This window comes from Cheilinus undulatus, linkage group 5, assembly GCF_018320785.1.
Source record: "Cheilinus undulatus linkage group 5, ASM1832078v1, whole genome shotgun sequence".
In the NCBI taxonomy this organism is placed as follows: Eukaryota; Metazoa; Chordata; class Actinopteri; order Labriformes; family Labridae; genus Cheilinus; species Cheilinus undulatus.
Window position 1 is genome coordinate 10,002,160 of NC_054869.1, and position 16,477 is coordinate 10,018,636.

The window sequence follows — 16,477 nt, forward strand, 5'->3', positions numbered from 1 at the left end:
GATGATGTGTGCCACTGCTATTTGTTTATTTTGGGAAGGAAGCTCCTCTCTCCACATGTCTTCTCTGAGTTAACCAATATAGGCCTGACAGCTGCCAACTGTGCCCTTCAACAGGCTCGGCCTGGCCGCTGCAGGCCGGCCTCCACATTCTGCTCCCTTCAGCCCCAACACACCTGAAGCAACACTGTATAAAGAATTTATCACAAAGCAGGAACATTAGGGTAGGATGCTCTTTAAGCTGTGCCACCAAAGAAAAACACAAAAAAATATTTTTAGTCTTTATTTAAAGGTAGTAAGATTGGCAGTATTTGAACTGTGTGCATCTGCAGTCCTTGCAGGTTTATAATTTTACCACTGAGTGCTATGAATTCCCTCTCGGTGTGGTTTTCAGTATTAATCAAGCTGAATCAGAGACAGAGAGAGCAAAAACAGTTTGGAATGTGTGTGTAGGACGTAGGAAGGGTGGTGGCGGGGATGGGGGATGCTTGGAGTCAGATCTCTTTTCAAAATCACTTCTTCTCTTTCCCTCCTGTCTTTGTTTTAAAACTGGGAAGCTTTTAGCTTTTGAAAAGTATCCTTTCCCTATCTGTTGCACGGCGGCCCCAGTCGTCATCACCTCGCCTCTCCCCGCAGCCCTATTGGAGCGCCGGTAAATAGCTGGCATTCCTGCCACAAAGACCCGATGATGTGGGCCCGGGGCCTCCGTGATCTCCCAAATTAATTAAGGCCTTTCTTCTTCCCAGGCAGGATCCGCTGCCTTTGTCTGTCTAATACATCTTAAGCCCGGTATTAAATGCAAGGGCAAGGTCTACGCTCATTATAAATCTGTCACTGCCTGCTTTGCTCTTCTCGGTCGAGCCCGTGATCCTAAAAAAGGCTTCAGTGTAGCAGAGAAGCCATCCTCCAGTCTGGCTCTTGCCCCTTGCCTCCTCCTTATCTGCAGCCCCTCCGTGCTCCCCACTGGCTCGGTATTTATTTGAATATGAGAAGGCCTGCTTGTTGTTTCTGGCAGAGGGGGCTCAGAGCTTCACCCCCCCTCTCTCCTCCACCACCACCTCATGCCCCTCAACCCCCAAAACTCCCTCTATCCTTTCGTCCCTACAACACAAGCTCAATCTTTCCCTCCTTCACCAGCCTCTGCTTTGGTGAACTTGAACCTCCCAGTCAGAGGCTGCTAATGTGTGTTTGAGTAGCAGAGGTAATGTCCAAGCCAGAGGGGCAGCCAGAGTGTACCCCTTTACTTTCCAAAGTCTCATTCAGATCAGTAAAAATGCATCATTGAGAGGCCGATCCTTCTCTTGTTTTGGGGATTTTTTTGGCTTCCTTCTCCCTAAACAAACTCAAGTGTTTGGTGATGAATTACCAATGTGCCTCCATGTGATGTCACACACCTACGACAGGTTAAAGAAGCTTTCTGTTGTTGCACCACATGGAGAAGTTGCCACCTTTAGATGCCATCTTCACAGTGTAATTATCACTCTTAATTTTTTATTCCTAAATGGAACAGTTGTTTACTTGGATGCACTTGTACTTGTATTAAAGCAGATCCACATCTAAGAAGGAAAATCCAGTAAGAGTTAATGCTATTAGATGTTTCACTGTCCTTTTAAAATACAATGGAAATGACTTCGTTATGGTGTTAATTTGACTTAAACTATGACAGAAAATGCCAGTTGAATCCCTTTTTTCCATGTGGAAGACTAGACTAAGACTAGCTAAAAATAGACCACAGGTCAGTGGTCATCAACTGGCAGCATGGAGGCCGAAACAGGCCTGAAGCAGTTTACCGTTCAGCCCCCAGAAGATTTTTTACATCAGAAAATGTGTAGAGGAAAATGTCATGTTATTCAGGAATGTTATTTCAAAAATCCCTACACACTTTAAAGCATTGGCTAAATGTTTGAGCCGTTTTACAAAAGTCCATCCATCACTTGTTATTGGTGAATATGATGCATGAGAATCACATACTCATTGGTCTGTTCCTGATTAAAGCTGCCTTTTTCAAACTCTACTTTCCACATCAGACTCTGAGAGTTCAATTTTTCCTGCCAGAGAACCACAACAATTGGCCGGTCCTGCCCGTTTTCCTCACCAATCACAACACAGCATTTTAGCATCAAACCCACTGATGGACATCATGCCAGCCCCAGAAATATGGAGCCAAAATATTGCAATCGCCCCAAGTGGCAGTTGCGGTTCAGGCAATTGGGGCTGATCTCACTACCAAAGGCAAAACATTATTTACACTTTTTAAGAAAATAAAGTAATTAAACCATAACATGCTAATATGCTAATTGGAACAAAATTTACTTTTAGTTTATCTGAGGTCCAGCCCCTTTGGTGGCTTACAAGAAAAAAGCCCTTGTAGAAATGTAGTTGATCACCCTCTCCTCATACCTTAGGAGATAAAAACTGACAAAAATAGTTTAGTTTTCATCAAAGAGACTGAGATAAAAAAGTTATTTCCTCAGTGTAGCTGAAATCAATTTAAGTATTTGTAGCACATTTATTTGAGTGTTTTACATTTATGTTAATTTTACAATATAGCACATTAAACCAGTTCAAAGAAAATAAATGCCTTGATTAAAAGTAAAAGACTAAAACGTTTTCGAGTTTTCGTTGACTAAGACTATAAAGGTTAAAAATGATTAAAATGTGTCTAAACAGAAAAGTTGTTTTAATCTACAGACTGGGACTAAAACTTTATTTAAATAGTTGACAAAATTAACACAGCTTCTCTGGATCCTGCAATCAAATATCGTGTTATCTTGACCCAAAAATCACAGCTTTTTTGCTGACATTGATGCCCCACAGCTGTGACTGAAAGTGACGGCTGAAATAGTCCTGAGAATATCACTAACTTACAGCATCTATCTTGTTTTAACTGATAAGCACATACCTACAGTCACAATAGAGGCTGTGTCCAAAATCACACCGTTCTTAGAGAACTACAAATTCTGAGTGAGCATTGTTGTTCCCCTATATAGTGTACTCACGGTATCCCACAATGCAATGTGAAAAATAGCTGACAATGAAGGTCAATAGCCCATTAATTCCATCATGCACTGGGGGTCAAAGATTAAATGAGCAGAAAGTGATGTTTGATTAATCTTTTAGGACGAGAGGAGTGAAGTTAGTGTGAATATATAACACACAAACACAGAGGAGTTTAGATATTGGGGCTTTTTTTTAACAGAATGTATAATCAATAATAAAAATGCTGAGGATTTATGATGAAAGAATGTTTTTACTCCACAGACATGAGGCCATGGTCTTAAAATTAATGTGAGACAACACAAATAAACAGATCATCATTATTGCTAAAATCTCACAAAACTCGTTTGTTTAGTATTTTAATTTTCTGTGAAAATATGTTGAGTCACTTTTTAGTTTTCAGTGAAATTCTACTTTTATTTTTTTAATCCCCAGCTGCTGTCATGTTATCTACAAGCTGTCGTTGATATTTATTCTAATTCTGCGACAGCAGTGATGGTGTTGTTTCTGACCAGCAAAGTGTGTGAAACCTTTTTTTCTTTCTTTTGTGTGCTGCTGAGTGCGCTATATAGTCCACTATAGACGGTTAAATATATGGGGAATAGAAAGACGGGGTTAGGGAGTGAGTTTGTCAAGGTCAGGTTTTATTGCCAAGTATAATTTCACATACAAGGAATTTGACTTGGTGTTTAGTGCAAACCAACACAGAAGAAGAAAAAAATATGAAGAGGCTAATAAAATATTAAGGGGCTAGACTAAAATAGATTGTCATAGAAAAAATATAGATATAAAATATTTTGATTTTGGACATGACCACATAATTTCTTGCCCTTCAGGTTTGACTTAGCCACATCAACAAAGATGTCCGCTGTAGACTTTGATTCTGGTGGTGGTGTAAGAGGAAGGATTCTCCCCTACATGTAGGTAAAGTACAGATGCACAATGTTGGATTTTGCCAGTATTTGATAAGCAGATATTTACAAAATGATACAGATATTTAAATGTAGCTGTGACCCAAAACTTCAGTCTTTACAACAGATTTTAAAGTGCAAGGAATGATGATGAATACAAAAAAAGACTTCAGCTGATGTAGGTCTGTTTATCCAGCCTAAAAACTTCACTAATTTACTTTTTAGTACGGCCAATATTTACAGCTGATATAGGCAGATTTCTACTGATGATAAACTTTTTAAGCTAATATCTGCCGATACCACAATCATGCCGATAATATCGTGCACCCCTGATGTAAACATGGGAATGTTTATAGGCTGGGGGCCACCACTTTCTTTAACTCTTTTTGCCCTCTGGGAGCCTGTTGCATCAGCTATGCATAAGCTATGGTGTAAATTAAAAACTAAACCTTACTATGAAACTAGATTAGTCGTGTCATTTTTCGGTTGCACCACAGAGATGTAAGGTTCATCTTATCTGGTACAGCTTCACGCCCAAACTACCTGAAATATTGTCGCAGATACGACGTTGTCACTTAATTTGACTAATCAGTAAAAATCATTTTTTAACACAGTGTTTGTTACAGTGCTGCCTCCTGTGTCAAATCATCTCATAGCAGACTAACAGCTGCAAATAATCTTTGCTTACTTCTCTTAGTCCTTAAACAGTGCAGATACAAGGTTTGACAAAGCATTTTGCTTTAGCTGACTTCCAAAGCCTACACCCAAAACTTCTAGCCCAACAGCCAGTGAAATCCTCAGCTCCTCATCATCCTCCAGGTCAACCCACTTTCAAAACTAAGTGCAATGACAACCATATTTTACGGTGGACTTTACACTTAGCAAAAGATGGGTTGGGTAAAAATGTAAGCCTCTCTCAGCAGATGCAACACCTTAAATGTTAATAAGGTGTAAGTTCAGTCGTAGGTAAGAGCGTAGCTGGTGTAACCCATAGCAAGCCTTCTCAAACCTATGAATTGTAAATGCTGTTGGTGTTTGTTGGGGTTTAAAACTGATGATTGGTTCACTATCATCACGGTCATGCTCACCAACAAGAGGAAATGGATAAGTCCATTATGAAAGCCCCCACACCAAACTGAGACAGAGAAATTAGGGGCTGTACTGCCTGTAGAGATTTGACCTTGAGGAATGCCAATGCCACACCCCCGGCTGGAAATGCACAGCAGAGGAGACAGGAAAATGAGCTACAATGTGGCTTTTTGTTTGGGCGAACAGGAGATTTGGGTTGAGTGGGGACTATCGGGCTTTCCTGTGCTCCTCTTCCAAGATGAAGAAGCAGGAAGTCGCACAGGAGGTAAACAATGTGCAGAAAGGAGCTGATACCAAGGGCTGGAATTTACACCCCCATCATTTCTGTTGGCATGGCTCATGGCCAGTTGATAATGGACATGGCGCCCGCCAAACACCCGGTTTCCATGTTGCAAATATTTCCCCACCTTAAAATGTTTACATTCATCCCAGAGTGGAATGACCAGCAGACTAGCTGTTTTAATTGAAGGCCTGCGTCCGTGCTTCAGGTCACAGATCTCTCTCTGTGCGCCATGTCACTCAGAAAATCTGTCAAAAGCAGCCTCCACCAATCAGAGCGCCAACTGGGCTGTCTGATACTGATTACAGCGATCCATCATGTCAGGCGCTCCCTGCCACCACATGTTTGTTTTGATCTCTTCCTCTCTAGCACAGTGACAGTGAAAGATGAGGGAGCATGTGGCCGGGCCGGCGCTGTGCCATGGAAACCATCAACACAAGCTGCAGCTCCAGGTCCCAGCACAGAGCTCTCTGCGCTGGCTGCGGCCCTCTGGCTCGGAGCTCCATGTCAGGGCTGGGAAAAAGCAAGCCCAAAAAGGCGTAGGGGAGATTAGGCCGGCTGGCTAATTGCAGACCAAAAGTGTAACTTTAGGTATTTGGGGGATTAAGGCATGTTGACTTGTGTTCACTAGGGGCCTAAACTGACACTCTGTTCCCCCAGAGCGAACAGTTCCTGAAACCCCCTGGAGTTAGCTGGGGGGTCTGGGTCACATTAAGGGGGTACTGTGTGGCCTGTTAGGGCAGACCACATGACCAGCTCCTCTAAAACAAGCACTGCTGTGTCCGTAATGTCAAACACTTCCTCCATCTGCATCCATTAGCTCGCTGTGGAGGTGGCGAGGAACATATGAGAGCAGAAGGAAAACAAAAGGTTCAGAGATTACATGGTGTGTAATGAAAAAGTTCCCTCTGCTATTGTGCTCAAACAGTCCAAGAATTTACCAAAGGAATACATTCATTTTGGAAATACTGATAAGCTTTTCACAGTGTTTTCATATCAACAAAAATTAGAAAATTTGTAGATTTTTTTTACACTTGTAGCATGTAGAATATATCAGAAAATAAACAAGGGCTGTTTAAAAAACTACAACTTTTAAGCATGATTAATCTCAGAATTTCTGAAGTTAATCACAATTAAACTTCCTTTTAGCCACTTATTGAAATTCCACTCTTTTGCCCTTTAAACTGTTTTTGTATGATTTTGGATTCTCATATTGTCTTAAACTAAGGGTAATTAGCTTCCTGTTGGATAAAACCTTTTATTTTGAAAGAAATTAAGAACCTTCAGCCAGATCAACGATTCAGACAAAGGGGCTTAGTAGGCTTTAGATTAAAAAGGGAATAAAGGAACTGTAAAAAGGTAAATTTTTGATAACACAAAGTGGAGATGACTTTTGACATGTTTGCTCAGCCATCTGTGAGTTTTTTTTTTTTCAAGTGAAATGAGGAGCAGGAGTGGACTTACTGTATTTTACATCAGTGGTTCTCAATGTGTGGGTTGGGACTGCCTTGGGGGTTGCAGGACACTGAGAGGGGGTCGCCAGATGCCTTCAAATCTAATAAGATTTTTAAATGATTTCAAATTGTGCATTTTATCAATAATTCTGAAAATATATGCATAAAATTAGTGATAAGAGATTTTTGCTAAAATAAAAGTAATGTTTCAAAAAAACGTAAAAAGTAAGTCTGCACATGAGTGTTCTTGAATGTGCCTGGTGTTAAACTATGCTTCAACCTCCTCCAGGTGCATTGGGTGTCCCCAGTCTGGCACTTTTATTTTGAAGGTCACAGGCTGAAAAGTTTGAGAACTGTTACACATTAGCGTGATACAGCATGACAATAAAGCATGCAATTAATGCAATTAAAAAATGAATGCACCACTTATTATTTTATTTATTAATTTATTTAATTGATCTATGTGTTCGAGGGGACAGTGCCCATTAATGAACATGGACTTGTAAATTTGCCACATTGTAGCCATAGGCTAATTTTCATCTGTATACCCTGGCAGTTTGATGGTTTACTTATGAAAGTGTACATCAGGCATGTGCTTAATGAAAATAAAAAATATACATAAAATCAGACAACACGCAGAGAACAAACAACATAAGTAGTACAATATCATACAAAGACCTACATATAACAATAAAGGAGGTGGGTGTTTGACTTTGCTTAAGACTGACCAGGAATAAAGTGACTGTTGCAGTAAAAGTCTATGAGATGTTAAAGTTCATAAAGCACATGGTAAAGTGTTATAGTGCATAGGTATTGCACATGATCATGAATGTGCTTGAAGAAATTGCACATTTAACCTTGGCCTGTTTATTTAAAGTGCCAGTGTGATTGCACAAAATTTGCATATACTTACATACATGTTAATGCATATATAACTGTGCAGGGATATCATTCACAAGTGTATCTACAGTGCTTAATAAATGTATTAAACCACCCTAACCCTAACCAAAGTAAGATTTATGCCACAGCTGTCCTAAATTAACAGCATTGGTAATTATCAAAATCATTTTTATGTTTCTGCAATGGTTAATACACCAATATGTAGAAGCTCTTTAACCAAAATGCTATTTTTAATGCTAGAATATAATAATTATTGTTATCCATGAATTTTCAAATTTACTGATTTACAAAAAAACGAAAAAAAAAAAATGTAAAGCACATTAATATTTTTAATTAATATGTCAAATTATAGTTATTTACTTGCATTCCTGAAGAGAAGAATGAGTTTTAGTGGTTGAATGTTATGCTTGATTAATTTCTGACTTCTCAGAGAAGCCCAGTGAGCCAGCTCAAATTTGGGTGAATTCAGTTTGAAATTCCTCATTCCTGTTCAAAATGGTAAAACGTGGAGAGCTGACTGAAAATGAAAGAGTCTGCATTAAAGCGCTTCATGATGCTGGATGGTCTTTGAGACAAAAATGACAGGTGGTCTAATAAATTTGTTAAGCACTGTATGTAATATTGCACAGTTGTATGCACACACAGAGTTTCTCTGACCTTTGACATGTCCGCATAGAAATGGTTTAACAAGGATAATGCTTAGACATGGTCGCAATTCTGGTTTGTCCTGAGCCACACTTTCAGATGACCCAGTTGATCACTGACTGAGAGTGGGAAACTGTTCCTTAATGTGCTCCCTTTGAAAGATACTGAATGTTTCCCAAAGGTAGAACGTCTCGCAGCGAGATCTCGCGGTCACCTCTAACAATGACGGACCTGACTTGCATCAGAATCATTGCATTAAAGCAGACAGCCCTGTAAGACCAAATAATGTAACAACACTTAATGCAACAAAAAATTAATTAATTAAAACCCAGAATATAATTACTGGTTGATAATGTAACAAAATGCTGAGCACATAACTTTTTGTGCATATTGCAACAACTTAACATGGTAGTTGTTTCTCCATAGTGTTTTAAAACAATAACATATCTTTAGGTAAATACAAGACTTTAAGTATGCTATTATTAGGCTTACCTGTTATTACCCTGCATCCTATGTTGTATTACGTGTATTTTATCATTGCGGTTATGACATTGAAGACACTTTTTGCCTCTAATTAATCTACTTTGGGAGCTATTACTACAGTGTGCAGACTTCCCTTCTTTCCTCAGTAGTGTTTGTTGGTCTGGCACCTGTTTAACTTTTTAGATGTATGTGTATTTCTCTGTTACATTGCTTTAACAACAATGCAAAGGAGGAATGCAATTGCTCACTAAAAATACAATTATTACAATATTAGGAGAAAAATATGTTGCTTGCTTCATAACGTAATAGCAGATGCAAAAAAAAATTACAATATGCACAAAAAGTTGAGTTATGTGCTCAGCATTTTGTTACATAATGGACCAGTTATTACATTATGAATTTTTGTTACATTTCGCTACTCTTACAAGCCCAAAAAGCACACTTGATGCTGTTTAACTCCCTCTTTGTTTACCAGGATTGTTAAAAAGGGTTTCAGTTTTAACTTAATCATGAAGAAATTCTTATTATCAAAAACTTTTTGCAATTAATATGATTATATATATTTAACTGTAGCTTATTATACATATGAATAAAATGCTTTTTCAAAGACAGAAATGAAGATCAAATTAATAAACAACATTAATTTACAATGAGGCCAATGAAAACTACTGTTCAAGATTCCATAATTTTATATATATTTCATGAAAAATACACATTAAATCATCCAATGCATGCATAAAAAATCCACAGTTGCATATAAAGTCATGTCAAATTATTCTAAATGACCAAATTGTATATTTATTTATGTAAGAAAATGAAAATAAGACTTGAAAACTGGCACTTATGCATCAACACAGCATAAATGAGGTAATTCTTAGTAATCAGAAAGTTTTATAAAACCATGAAAATGTACTGAAGAAAGTTTTTAAACTGACAACTCCAAATCCTGATCAAAATTTTCATATTTTTGACAAAAAAACAAGTGTCCTCATGATCAATTAATTTCCACCATACTCATGTTTGCTCCTGGTTCTTATTTTCCTGAGTATTTCTGCCTCAGTTTTCGATGCCGTTATTTATACTTTTATGACTGGACCTCACCCACACTTACATAAAGGTATTCCACAGGCCCCTATTGTCCTCTCCGCACTCTAAAATATGGGTGGACCCCCCCGACAGATGAACCAAGCAGCACAGACGAGCAGAGAATTTTTTCATCATACATGTTGTAGCAGCCTCCCGTGTGGCGCACGCAGACAGTTCCTGAACTTTAGTGCGAGGTGGATGTGGAAAAAAACAGTCGTCTTGTTTTGGTCTGATTTCTCAGCTCATTAATCTTGACTGAAGTCATGGCGAGCATCTCAGAGACGGGCATATTTTCAGGGTAATGATATTTATTAGAACATGTCTTTGCTTGCTGAACGTCTCTTACTGTATCTGACATCATTGTCCTAGATACCAACGAGTGTTTACACATGACTAAGAGGAAGAGGGTGGACACCAAAAATGCTAGAAATATTTTCTTTTTTAATTGAGCCTTTTCGTCATGTTAAAACCCTGCAGCCTTTGCTGACCTGCCCATAAAAAAGCAACTTAGGTTCAACATTTTTTCAATTCTTTGTGAAGTTAAGCATTAATATATGAATTTCATTAACAACTTACATATTTAAAAAAAATGCATATTTGTCTATGGCAAAATGTTTACACCAGGATAAGAAGTTCACTTTGATTATCTTAATAGGGAGTACTGTAGAAAGGCAAGATCCTTTTAAGTAAATAGTATTATTTCAATTATTCTTTCCCCGGCTCCTGGTTTGAGCTGTGAATCTTTTTTACTCTAACTTGTTAATTTGGAGTCACATCACAGGTCTCAGCAGCTATAATACCTGCAGACTATCTCTAAAATGCTATTCTTCCTCTCCCTGCAGAAAGAAATCTCCGCCTTCCTCGCCTCCAGCTCCGCTGCTGATGCACGCTGAACCCGGTGCAGCAGGTTGACTGGAGAGGTTTGGCCGAGGAGAAAGTATGCTACTCTGTGTGTAAGTGTGTGTGTGTGTGTGTGTTTCTGTTATAGGCATTGGAAATAGCAGTAGCTCCCCTTTGTGGTTTCCTGGTGTAAGAGCACCTGGCACGGCAGGGGGAGAGGTGGGCATTTGGGTACTGAGACATGGCCTTCACAGCTCCACTGGCACAGCAGGAGGTGAGACTCTGACTCCTCTGATGAGACATTAAAAGATGCTCTAATCTACTGGATGTTAAAGCAGCTTGCTTGGAAGTGAAGCATAGCTTTGGAATCTAAGCTGCTACAATGAGTTAGCATGCAAATAAGACATGCATTTCACCCTCAGTGTTTGACCCACACATGCTTGTTGTGGAAAACACAGCCAGAGAAGCCTCTGTCATCACCTCTCTCTCCATGTGACAGATGACAACAAATACCCCATACACATGCACACATACACACCTAGGAAGCTTCAGCATTCACATAGAAATTCAGAGTTAGATTGCAATTTTGTGACTTTTTGTTGTAAGTATCCAAATTTCTGAAGTTTCTGTGAATTTAACCAGACTCAAAGTGCTCACACAGGTTGGAAAATGCTCTCAGAGTAGGGCAGGGAAATACAGGCCAAAATCATGACTATTTTTTTTCACATAGTAGCATTACATGACGTAGATCTTGAAGTTTTCTCCAGTATTTCCTATCAGTTACCTAGACCATGGTGCTCCACTGTAATCTGATTTTTTATTGCCTGATTTTTATTGCTAATTTGCCCCAAGAGCCTCACATCTTCATAAAGCCAACATTCAGTCTGCCAGCTCAGCAGTGAACCCATGGGTGCATGTGAGCTGTGGTTCTTGCACAGTATGGTGCAGATGAACAGATGAACCCTCTGTACTGTCACTGAGCTTCAGACACTCACCACCGGAGATGAAGCCTTGAGACTTTCAGTTATAACATTTGTTCCTCTCCACCTTATGTCTGTGTAGGATCTGCGTATCCGTATGGATTGGGCTGCGTAGCACACTACCATAATGTCTAAATGATTCAATATTCTGGTTATATTCTTGTCTTAAGTGAAAAAAACCTCAGTGTGTAACCACGTGATTTAGAAGACTGAGATTCAGTCAGACATATCACTTTACAGGAAATAATTACAGTATTTATAGCCAATTAAAAAACACATTTAAAATCTCTTTCCACCCACCAATAAGGCAGAGAGAGGGAAAAAGATAGTCAGGTAAAAGGTTTCAGTTCCATCTGAGTGAAACAGGCTTTCATTTTAATTAGCAGTTGGATGATTCATAACTCCTTCAGGAGTTAGAGAGAATAAATCTGCTGTAAATGTCTTTGTTCCTTTAATATAATAAGAATAAACACTACAGAGAATAGAGGCTGTTACAGTTTTCAGGTGGAGATTAGTTTTAGTTAAATCAGAGATGGTCATGTAATCTGCTGCAGTTTGGATTTAATATAGACAGAGGATTTATTATTATGAACTTGAAAATAAAAATTCATCGAAGATGAGCTCAAAAGTAATATTAAGATGTCAATAACAGATTTTTAAAAAGAAAATAATAACCCAAAATCTCAACCGACAGATCAGACTAGGAAAAAACTGGAAACTGGAATTGGCCAATCAGATTATAATCAGTAAACCTCTGATTTAATTACTACAAGAGAAACTTGTTTAACGAGAGCACCATTTTCATAGATTTTTCCCCTTAATTTTTGCCCTTAAATGCACATGGTTGGTGCATTTCACTTCAGAATGTCAACATTTTTCTCCTGTCCCCAGACCCTCCTAGAGGGTTTGGAGTCCTCCCACGATAGTCTCCTTAAATCCTTCATTGCGTTTAATCTTGGCATTTCTATTCTTAGTTGTGAATATTCTTACATTTTTGTCACATTTTGAAATTTTCATTTTAACTAGTTTTTATTTCATGGTGGATTTTTGTACTGCCTTTATACTAAGGGTAGTTGACTTCCTGTTCTGATACAGGTCTGCTTTTATTTTAAAGTAAATAAGGGACTTCAAATAGATTGACAGACAAAGGAAGCTGTCATGGATTAAAAAAGGAATAAGGGCTCAGATGACTTTAGACTTGTCCACTGGGCATTCTGTGAGTTTTAAAGTGAAATGAGAAATTAAGGAGTAGTGGTGGACTTATTTATCATCACTGTGACTGCAGGGAGGCACTGCTGTGGCTTATTCAAAGTGTGCTAAGAGGACAATAAAGCATGTGGTTAACACGATAAAAGAAATTCAATACCCTAATTATGGGCCTTTATTAAGGCATTAACACTGACAGCCCTTTTTATCCATCAGCTTTTCTGTATGGAGGCTGAAATCAAGACTTTAGAATAATCCCAAACACCTTCAACACATGCATTTTAGCAGCTTGTGTTGCAGTTTATCAGCCATGTGTCGGCATGTGTTTTAGCTCAGCTGTTTGAACAATTGATTCCCAGATATGACTCACAGATGGTTTAAATCCAAAATGTTGTGCTTTGTAAATTGTACTTTGTATTTCCGTCTGTAACTTTGTGTTTTTGCTGCTGCCTGTCTTGGCCAGGTCTCCCTTGAAAAAGAGGTTTTTAATCTCAGTAGGACCAACCTGGTTAAATATAGGTTAAATAAATACAAATAAATAATAAAAACGATAAGACCATCCAAAACATGCAGCTGGTCTCAAAGATAGATGCATGCCAATTTCTCATCTGTTCTTAAAAGTTTATACAAAAAATGTTGTGTTGGAACTCATTAAAAATTGCAGACAAAGTCATCCCCACTGTATAAATTGAACAAAAATACTGACATTTTTGTAAGTTTTCAACTCAAATACCATATGTTCCAAACTGATAGAATCTCTGTTATTTTGTTGATAAGAGGTAGGATTGTCTTGATATTCAGACGGAGGGGGGAGGCAGTGTGTTGACTGCACAAATGCATTGATAACATTTTAAAAAGTGTGTGGAACTGAAAAGGAGCTCTCATGTTTGTTCAAGATATCTCAGTATATTTTAAAAACTTGACATCCTTGCCAGCCCTAACTCAGAGATACTTGGTGAGAGGTCCTTTGGTTCAAGTTGATGTTTACGGTGAGCTGTGGTATAGCGTAGCTTCAGAGGCAGCCTAATGCAGGATCAGGTGTCCGTGTCTGTATCAGATGCCTGTGTGGAGTGGATGGATTGTTTCAGATGGCATGTGCCCTCTCTGGACACTGGACACTTCAACACCCCCCTCACCCAACCCCGCACCCTCCAAATATTTACCTGACATGTCTCCGTGGGTGGCGGCCCATCTAAAGAAACATGTATACACACATTCACAGTGATGGATTTTTCACAAATACACACTAGGGCTGTTCTGATTTGTGTTTTGAAAGCTGATATGGATGCTGTTTGGGCCGGAGCTGTCAGTGGTCAGATATTATTCAGCATTTTTACTTTGACTGTTTTCATTCCAAAAAGAGCGCAACAATATGCAAATGTTGAAGAAACAGACCGTCTGGAAGGTCAGAAGTCCTCTAAAATACCATCCAGGTTATCATTTTTGTCCATGACTGCCCACGTGAAATTAAAACACAGAAGTTTCCCCTGATAGCCAGAGCTGAAAGAGGTATTTCCATGATATAAAACCCAACACACACACTAGAAGTTACATTTAGACACACAAACACATGCCTGCACACATGCTTAAACACAAGTCCATTCCCGTGTCAGGCCTCATTGGTGTCGACACTTTGAAGATGTCGGATGCTTGTTTACTGATGCAAATTAGCAGGTAGGGGAGCTTCACAGGAGCAGAGAGCGTGGCGGCTTCGTGGGTGGTGGATTTTCCTTCTGCACCCTAACTCTTACATCCATACCCCCCTCCACCTCCACACTCCCCTGCCCCCCCCAGTGAAGGAATGCTTTCAGCTGGACACACCTGGTAGAGGGGCCTTCGGGTCAGGCCTCTAGAGGCTGCACTGAGTGGAGCACCGATGGAATTAACAGAGAGTCAATTACCCTTATATGAAGATGGAACAGAAATCCAAAATTACCTAAAAACACTTTAAATAGAAAAACAGGGGAATTTCAAATGTGATAAAAAGGATCCAATTAAGTGTGATTTACTACAGAAGTTCTGAGATTTATTGCAATTAAAATGTTTAATCTTTTGACAGCCCTAATACAACAACACTGGAAACCAGCTGCAGAGAAAGCTCATTTATTTGTTTGTTTATTTATTTACTTGTTTGTTTGTTCAAAACATATTTTTCAAAATGCAGTGATAACTTTTTTTTGGAAACACTTTATAATAACTCCACACCAAGCATTAAAAAAGCATTAATTAAGATTAATGATTACTTTACTAATTTATAAAGCATGATGTACCAGTTTTATGCCACTATAAGCACATATGAAAGCTTTATTTTTGTATTAGTAAAGCATTAGTATAGGGTTATGGTTCGGGTAAAGGCTTTATTAATGCAGCAATGAAGTGTTTTTTGACTGTTTCTGATTTACATGTAAATTATTTGATAATGCTTTGTCGATGATACTATTTACTGCTTTACTAATGCATCATTTAAACATCAATAACTTTGCTTATAAATTATATTTAAATCATTATTTTTACATTATAGATGAGTTCAGTATTTTCTAATGCTTTTTTGATGGTTTATTAATGCTGAAATTTTCTAGAGCATTTATCCGTATCCATTTTTGGATACGGATATTTCTTTCCAGTTGGACTCGTGGAATTATTATTGTTGTTGTTGTTGTTTTTATTATTATTATTATTATTATTATTATTATTATTATTATTATTGTTTTATTCTCTTTGGTGAAGGCAAAGGGAAGGAGAGAGTGGAAAAGGAGCTGAGGAGGAGAGTTGAACCCATGCTGGCAGCTTTGAGGACAACAGTCTCTGCATGGGGGTGTGCAGCCTAACTGCTGGACAAATGCAGCGCTTCTCTAATCACACCAACACCTCCATACTAACAAAACTCAACCCTAATTTCTGAAATGTTATAACCATTTGAATTTATTTAAAGAAAAATGAGTCAGTTTGGACCTCAGATGGAACACAACATATGACTATTCAGAGTGACAAGACAAAACTTGTTTAAGAGTTTATTACCATTACTTTTTTATGACATCTACTGTGAATAATAATATATTCAGAAAAATAATATAAACAGAAACATTAACCCCCCAGAGGTCTTGATATAACCACCTAATAAAATACACATATAATTTCATCATGATTTAGTCTCTTTAATGGTAATAAAAAGCCCTTTAAAGTGTTTAATGTAGTCAAACCATGTACAGAGACATGTGAGTGGTGACCACAATGGTCAGGGCTTTCAAAGCGTTAATACTGCAGTAAAAACCAATGAAATATCTATATAATATAAATATTAATATAAATGCAAGCTGTGCAAAAATCTTACACTATTACTGAAGTCTTAGTTTGTTTTGTTTTTTACAATGGTTTAGAAATTATAAAGACAGCCCTTGGATATTTATCCAAGGGCTGGGCAATTAATTGAAAATTAGATTAAATTGCAATATGGCCTGCTGCAATTTTCTAATCACAGAAGTTGCCATATTTCTTTAACCTGAAATTTTACTCATAATACCAGTTAAAAACTTTTTTTGCAGCAGAAATGTCATGCATTACATATAAAATCATTCAAGACCAATGTTTTAGAATAGTCTACGACAAAAT